We start from the raw sequence: 7,460 nt of genomic DNA, 5'->3' as shown, positions 1-7,460 counted from the left end.
ACCATAATCCTATCATATTCAAGGGTGTAAAAATATGTCAGTATTGTAAATAAAAATATGTCAGTATTGTAAAGTATGGTATATTTATGTTTTTGCACTGTCTATCTGTATATTTTAGAATTTGTTTAAAAATGTCATTGCTGACTTTTAAAATGCACAATGTCCAGCCCCAAGCTATATATATCAGACCTGTTAATGCCACAAGAGCCTGAACACGGCCTTCGGTCTTTTGTTCAGTTTCTCCAAACTGTCTCAAATAAATGACCAGAGATGATCTGGTCTTTGCTTTGGAGATCCTTGGCTGGAGCTTAGCTTAGCTTAGGCTAGCAAACTTTGTGTCTTTTTTCAAACTACTTTTTTATTGAATAGCCTCTCTGTTAGACAATTTTTCCTGTTCTTGATAACTACTTCTTATTGTTTTTTTTCTATTCCCATTTCCATCTTATCGGTCCTTCTAAGTGTTTTTTATTTATTTATTTTTTCATGTGTCTGTTTGTTTAGTTGTCTGTTTATCAGAGTGGCTCTAGAGAGCAAGTTATTTCCTAAAATGGATGGAAACAGAGGACAGTCTCCGATCCAGTTGACCATGAAATCAGATGTCTGTCTGTATTACCCTACACCCTTAAGCAATATGAAATCAACAGGACCCCGGTTGAAGAATGGGAATTGGAGGTCAGTTTACCAAAACGATGCAAAATACTGATATAGGCTGGATCATGGGTGTCTCAGTGCAGTTATCATTAGGAGCCAAAAACATTACAGCTAAATACATACTGTTAGGAGAAGCCAAGGCTACTTCCCTTCTGGGGTCCCAAGGCCACCCCCTTCGGCCAGAGTTTGAGCTGTTACCTTCAGGTCGTCGGTTGAGGATGCCCTGTATTAGGACTAAGACATACAAGGCTTCCTTTGTCCCCACTGCCATCCAACGGTTAAATAGTAGATAGTATTCATCTGTTGTCTGCAGTTCGGTAGTTTCCTTGGTCTGTATAGTTAACATTTTTTATATTTTATGTTTTAGATTTCAGATTTTATATTTAATCTACGTTGGTTCTCCTTGCCCACTATATCCTGTTGTCAATTCCGCCTTGGTGTTTGTATGTTTTGTCTTTGTGTGAGAGTTTTTATACTGCCTGCAAACCAATGTCCCTGCAAGGGACAATAAAGATACTTTGACTTGAGCTTTGCGTTTCTATCACACGTTATAATGAGTAGCTGTAAATAATAGTTAATAAATGAATAATGGTGCGCTTTTAACACTTACAACACGCTTGTTGACATTAGCAGATGCTTAATAGATATTACTAACTAACTTACTAACTATTACTAACTAACTTACTAATACTGTCTTGTGCTTTTTGAATAACTGTTGATAATAAAAACAAAAAAAGCAGAGGAAAACGCTATGAAATATATACACTGCTCAAAAAAAATAAAGGGAACACCTAAAAACACAATATAGACCTCGATGAATGAAATATTTCAGCAAAAAATCTTTATTTTTTTATATATATAAAAAAATCAATAGCCGAATTTAGACCTGACATTGTTGAACCTGAAGGTTAATCTTTGGCACAAAGTCCTAATTGGTGGAGGTTAGGGCAACTCTTTTGGTCTAGTAGTCAGTCTAGTCTTATAAGTGCTTTGAGGAAGAGGTTAAATTTAGGTTTTTAAAAATGGAGGATAAGACGATTCTAGTAAAACGGCTGTTAAGATTTTCAAGGACATGTTAAGCGTTTTGTAACAGTGTCTATTAGCGCAGTCATTCGCTAATCACCAGTCTAAAGCTTGTGTGCGGAGTGTGTTTGCACAGCAGGGAGCGCTCTTCTAACGTGCGCCGGTGTTTGCACCAGCCGGTGTTATGTCGAACTCTGTTTCCCCGTCGAAAGCGGTCTCCCCCTAGCCAGAGTTCGAGACAACACCGGGACGCTTGATTAACCTCAACCTAATCTCAATTTAACCTCAACCTAATCTCAATTTAACCTCAACCTAATCTCAATTTAACCTCAACCTAACCCTAACCTCAACCTCAACCTCAATTTAACCCTAGTTTCAGCCTAACGGTAATCTCAATCTAACCTCAGCCTAACCGTAACCGATAGCTAACCTGTTTCAAAAGGGGGAAACAGATCTTGCCAAGGAAACAGAGTTCGACACAACACCAACACAGAGAGGGAAATTCATTTGTTCAATGAATCAGTCGAAGGCGAGGAGGCGGGGTGTGTGTGTGTGTGTGTGTGTGTGTGTGTGTGTGTGTGTGTGTGTGTGTGTGTGTGTGAGAGAATAGATGGGACTGGTTGTGCGACAAGGTTATGCCGACAAGGCAGGTTTCCTTCCTGGTCCCAAAACAATCTTTGAGCTTTTGTGTGTGTGCGTGTGCGTGTGTATGCGTGTGTGTGCGTGTGTGTGGTGTCGTAGTTTCGGTAGGCAGAAAAGGTTTGTTGTGTTAAACCGATGCCGGCTGAAAACCCTCCCTGCTTTAAAACAATAAAAGTGGAGTTAACGCGGAGCGCGACAAGCCGCCAACAAAAGGAATAAGGTGAGGATTGGTTTAACTTGTTGGATTGTTACTGAAACCGTCACATAAAAACACCTGTGATTGAATAGTTGGAGATACGAGTTTACGATCGGCTGCAATACATCATTGATACCTTGCGTGTAAGTGTGAGATGACAGTAGGTTGTGTCTTGTATCTTAAAACGTGCACGGTGTCGTTTTTGTTCCTCTGCCCCGGGCTACAGTAGGCGTATTTGGACTTTAACTGAATTGCAGCTCATGCAGAACTAGAGTACATACCCCTAAAGAGATAATGCCATCGATCTACGATTGCCATTAAGTCAAGACACTGGTCATTTGGTGTATCACCCCAAGATAAAATTGATTACCGCTTTCTACTATAAGACTGCGCCAATCTATTACTGCTCAATAACGTCTGGCAAATTCTCAGTTGTTGACATGTCAGTGTTTTCCGTGTGTTTTGTTGCAAACGTAGTTGTGTTTTGTGGTTATTCGCAAAGTACAGGTGCAGTGGGACAAGAATATTAAAGCATAAAATTGTTGGTGGTGGATGGAAATTACGCTCACTCGCACGCTCGCATACACTACTTTTTAAGGGTCTTTCGTTCTTTTATGGTCTTAGTCAGCTCTGCAGTGCTACACTGTATGAATATCCTGTTTCCTGGACCAAACAAACAATGGGAAAAGAGCGAGCATGCAATATCCTGCATGGGTCCTATATCACCCATGACAATAGGAAGGGTTGGAAGAGGAATTAGGCTGTAATGGAACCGAATGTAGGACAATTAATATATTCAGATGGTGTTTTATAGCTTCAGGATTAAAAAAAACCACACACACAGAATTAGTGTAGTTAAAAAAGAAGTAGGAAGTCATTCACTGTAACTTTTCAGCGTCAAATCATTCAATCCCAATATCGACCCCAACTTATATTTGTAGGTTGTAACTAGGAAGACCAGTGCAAATACGTTTGTCTTTGAGGGGCAACAAAAGCACAAGAACAGTCTCCATTAGGGGGGGGGGGCATATTGGATTTGTGGCTCATAGAAGCCACATGTCTGTCTTTCTTTCTCTCTCTCTCTCTCTCTCTCTCTCTCTCTCTCTCTCTCTCTCTCTCTCTCTCTCTCTCTCTCTCTCTCTCTCTCTCTCTCTCTCTCTCTGACACATAGCCATGTTCATGACCTCAAATACTGACACAAACACTCACACACACAGAAACATAACAGTGTACAAACTGCAAAGGGAGCATGGCATTGTGTTGATTTTAGTCTAGGACATTCAGTGGTTTTTAATGGGGTCAGCGATTCCAATTCAATAAAGCTATTAACTGCCACAGAAGATTCCAACACTGGTGCTCAGCCAGCACAGATTGTTTTTTTTTGTTTGTTTTTTTTTAACCAACCAGGGTATATTAAAAGCCTCCTCCATGTACTCTTTGAAAAGTGTGAAAAGGGTTAGATGTAAAGTCTTGGGACTGTGAATTGAGCTAATGACATTTTCCCACCTCTCCTGAAAGAACCCGCCCTGTGTTATTTTTGCTGGTCAGCATTTTTCATTATTTTCCCATGCATCTTTATTTTAACGTTCCCCACGCACATTGTGATGAGGATGATTGGCAGATTTGTGATAATGAGTCCTGGCTGCTTCATACTTATCAGCCCTACTGGCAGATTTTCTTGCCAGACGGGTTTTGACAGGAGACTATCCCTTTGCCCTGTCAATAGATCAGGATTGTGATTGAACACCAAGGTTTCTGTCAGGTTAGTACACAAACACACATAGTTGCTGACAATAGGTAATTGTCATTTCTGATTGTTAGTATTGGTTCAGTCATTGCATGTTGGAGATATTCTTGTGTGAGTTCACTTGCAAAATATTTCAAACACCTGATCAGGGTTTCAACCCTAGCTGCTCTGGTTAATTGTGACTATGCCTAGTGTTTCAGGCTCATTTCCTGTTTGGGTCGATACTATTTTATTTTCTTTAGCTTTGACAGTGGGAATTAATTGACACAATGAAGCATTAAAAAAGGCGCCGTATCGTCTACATACATTTTTAATTAATTAATTTATTGATTTATTTATGTATCTATTTATTTTATTTTATTTGGTTGTTTGTGTATACTGGGTACCTGTTCCAGTGACGTGAAGGTCGGAAAATAAAGTTAAAAAAAAAAAAAGATTTGAAGAAGGCCCAGTATGACTGACATGTTGGCGAGCATGGTGAGCATTTTTCCCCCTTTTTTTGTAGATTTGAGCTGAGTTCAAAGTTTCAAAATGGCTCTCAAGTTTGATTTTTGACAAATCTGGTGGCATAGGTGAGAGAATACACAAAGCAGAGAAATACAGAGGATGTCCCGAGTCGTAGTAGTGATATTCAAATGCAGAGCTGAGCCTACTGACTCCAACACAGCGTACACTTTAACCATCCTCTTCATCCTTCATTCTTCTCTGAATCCAACTAAGAATTACTCAGCTCATCACAGAAAGTTGAATCAATTCATCTTGACACAATGTTTATTGAGAGAAACGTCTGATCACTCATCTAAGTGACTTCTTCAGTCTCAACTTACTGCAGGTATCGCCACTCTTATAAACAACACAGTGGCATAACGACCAAAACCAACGATCAGTTTCATATGCAAATTGTCGTGACCATTAACGAGAGTTACATGGCCATGTCTACTCTTCACAGAGGATTGGGGAATAGTTGCAATCACAGCATTGTAAGATGGTGACAGATGTACTCTTAGGATTTCCCCCCACCAGGTTCAGGGAAGACCATCCCTGAACCAAGGGAGGTTCCCTCTTCACATAGATGGCCTCTTTGACACCCTGTTCAAACCATTGTTCCTCCCTATCTAGGATGTGCATATCCTCATCCTTGAAAGAGTAGCCACTGGTCTGTAGATGGGTGTAGACTGCAGAGTCTTGGCCTGACACGTTCATTCTTCTGTGCTGTGCCATGCTCTTGGCCAGCATCTGTTTAGTTTTCCCAATCTATAAGTCACTGCAATCATACACTAGTATATTGCTCTGTTTGTGCCGAGGGACCCTATCCTTGGGGTGGACAAATTTCTGGTGCAGCTTGTTACTCAGCTCATGTTCTTGCAAAATGGAGGTGTTTCCATCGCCTTTGGTGCATCCAGCATATTCCAGGCCCAAGACTAACTGCAAGGGAGAATTGTAAACACGATTTTCACTCTCAGTTGTAGCGACAGAAATTCACTGTGCATTGGCTGGGGACCAACTGAGCCGTGTACAGGCAGTAAACCCCTTGGCCTTTTCCTTGTTTTATGTCTGCCTTTGTCCCTCAGACAGGACGTCCTGTGTAAAACAAATGTGTCTGTGCCTCATTTTCACATGTGAATCTCAGTTTACGCAGTAATGTCCAACATTTATTCTCTGCTCAGGAGATTAATAAGAGTCCCCGTGGTGCTGGCTCACACAGGGTTTCTAAAAGTTTATCTAAGCATCTGCTTTGATTTCTCTGTTGTAATTTTCAATTGACTCTGCTCTTTCTGCCATCAAGGGACTTTAATAGTAAGCTGTGATGCCTTACAGAAAGTGGGTCCTGGGTTTGATTCCAGCACATCTGTGTGATTTTTACATGTTGTCCCATGCTTTCATGGGTTCCCTCCGGGTTACTCCAGTTATCTCCCACAGACCAAAGAAATACTTGTTTGGTGAATCGGAGTATCAAATTTGCCTATAGGTATGAACGGGGTGTGTGGACAGTCATACTCGCTTCAAGTCAACATCGACGATGATGATGATGATGATGATGATGAATGGTGTGTGTGTGTGTGTGTGTGTGTGTGTGTGTGTGTGTGTTTGTGGACCCTGTGGTGGACCGGTGACCTGTCCAGTGTGTCTCCCTGCCTTCCGCCCAATGCCTGCTGGGATAGACTCCAGGCCCCCATGACCCAGAATTAGATTAGGTGGGTATGGACAATGGCTAGATTAATGGAAGATCTCTTCCTGTTATTTGTGTTTGGTCTCAGTAATGTAGTGAAGTGGCACAAACACCTTTCTGTTCAGTGGTGATTTGTGACTCTCCATTCAGAATAATGCATTTATCATACAAGTAGACTCTCAACAGATTGGGAGGTGGCTGCATTAAGTTGAACCTCAATCTATTAAAAAATGTGTTTTCAGTTTGTGGACAAATTTCTCACAGAAAGCAGTTTTATAAATTGATTGGAAAGTGGACACAAGGGTTGATTTTGTAGAGCCATTGACCAGGGCACTTCACAGTAATTGCCCTCTTTCCTAGTGGAATGGATAATAAACAAGGTATCTTAATTTGTGTCTGTCACCCCCGTGATCTCTTGTCGTGCTATTGGTTGGTGTTCAAGAAGTCAACCTACAGCAGTTATATCCGTAGCCTGGATGCTAATGCACAGAACAAAGCGTTAAAGAACAAAGAGTTAATATTCAGAATGTGGATCACCTCAGACATACTTTTTGTGGGTATTTCTGTCACGTGTTCATTTGCAGCACCGGGCAGGGCCGTGGTCCTTGGGCCCACCGGACGCAGCAGACCAGGCTCTTTGACACACCTCCCCGCACTCCACACGACGACACTAAAAACACAGTCAATGCTAGGCGAGGCCGCCGCCAGATCACCTCGGTATTATCAGAACTGCCAGTCTGCATGGGCTAGCAGTTAGCTTAGCCTGCCCTGCTTCTGTGTCCTGTTAGACCGCTCTCGGTGTTTCATCTTCGGGCACAGCTCCGGGCAGGGCTGTGATTCCTGGGCCCACAGGACGCAGACGACCAAGCTCTCTCAGCCGATCCAGTGCCAGCTCTCCCAGCCATCAAACAAAGACACAGACTCAGACACAGACGTTGACAAAGACACTGTATGGACGGTACTGGGTGAGGCTGCTGCAAACGTGAATTCGTGCCACCACCACCCCCCCGCCCCACTGCCACGTATATGTA

General features: G+C 42.0%; 1 protein-coding gene across 1 annotated transcript in view; it reads left to right on the top strand.

Annotated features, from left to right (window-relative positions):
- Window positions 1–2,403: 2,403 nt before the first annotated feature.
- frmd4ba (FERM domain containing 4Ba) overlaps window positions 2,404–7,460 on the top strand; it is a 63,768-nt gene continuing 58,711 nt past the window's right edge. Inside the window, exon 1 of the mRNA XM_056273261.1 lies at window positions 2,404–2,536. The gene's annotated coding sequence lies outside the window, so the exon portion shown is untranslated. The remainder of the gene's footprint in view (window positions 2,537–7,460) is intronic.

Source organism: Lampris incognitus, chromosome 2 (assembly GCF_029633865.1).
Source record: "Lampris incognitus isolate fLamInc1 chromosome 2, fLamInc1.hap2, whole genome shotgun sequence".
NCBI lineage: Eukaryota > Metazoa > Chordata > Actinopteri > Lampriformes > Lampridae > Lampris > Lampris incognitus.
The sequence above is the reverse complement of the archived record's forward strand: the minus strand, read 5'-3'. Positions and strand labels throughout refer to the sequence as shown.